This window comes from Larimichthys crocea, unplaced genomic scaffold (genome assembly GCF_000972845.2).
Source record: "Larimichthys crocea isolate SSNF unplaced genomic scaffold, L_crocea_2.0 scaffold66358, whole genome shotgun sequence".
In the NCBI taxonomy this organism is placed as follows: domain Eukaryota; kingdom Metazoa; phylum Chordata; class Actinopteri; family Sciaenidae; genus Larimichthys; species Larimichthys crocea.
In genome coordinates this window covers 1-614 of record NW_020858738.1, presented here as the reverse complement: position 1 = coordinate 614, position 614 = coordinate 1, and the positions used below count along the sequence as shown (strand labels likewise).

At 34.5% G+C, this 614-nt stretch overlaps 1 long non-coding RNA gene across 1 annotated transcript; it reads right to left on the bottom strand.

Annotated features, from left to right (window-relative positions):
* Window positions 1-221: 221 nt before the first annotated feature.
* LOC113745344 (uncharacterized) lies at window positions 222-567 on the bottom strand. Its single transcript, XR_003462106.1, has 3 exons — window positions 507-567; window positions 378-413; window positions 222-267 (listed from the first exon to the last, which is right to left on the bottom strand). It is a non-coding gene; the product is annotated as an uncharacterized LOC113745344 (long non-coding RNA).
* Window positions 568-614: the final 47 nt, after the last annotated feature.

Below are 614 nucleotides of genomic sequence, written 5' to 3'. Positions count from 1 at the left end.
AGTCTGCAAAAGGCAACTGCATATCAGTCACAAACCAATCAGCAACCATCACTTTACAGTATGCACTTTGACTGACATTCAGGATAATCACTTCTTATAAACATATTCAATGTTTTACATGTGAACATTTTGTACATATCAACATTTTGTAATAAATCAGAGTGAATCTTTGAAAAAACATGATAAGCATGTCACCTGATGCTGGTTTCACTGGTGTTGGTGAAGTAGAAACAACAGTACTACTGTGCGTATCAACAGGCCAACCTGCTGGAAAAACAAAACAAACAAAAAAAATAAAATTAAATACTGAATACACTGAAACATGTATAATTTGTGATGAACTAATGTCACACCTAATATATCTGTTATTTTGTTACCTGATGTAGAAGCATCAGACCTGTCAACAGTCACACCTGGCAAATAAAATGCAAAGACCTCCTTAAAATTTGAAACCAATTCAGGCAGAAGTGCAATGATGTTCTGGACTGCTATCTAAAATTTCAAACCTGTGGTCATACTAAGTGTTGACATTGTCTGGGTGAAGCTTGACTCTTTTTTCACAATATCTACAGTAAGAGAAGATGGATTAGAGTCAAGAAATTTCTAGTGTACAA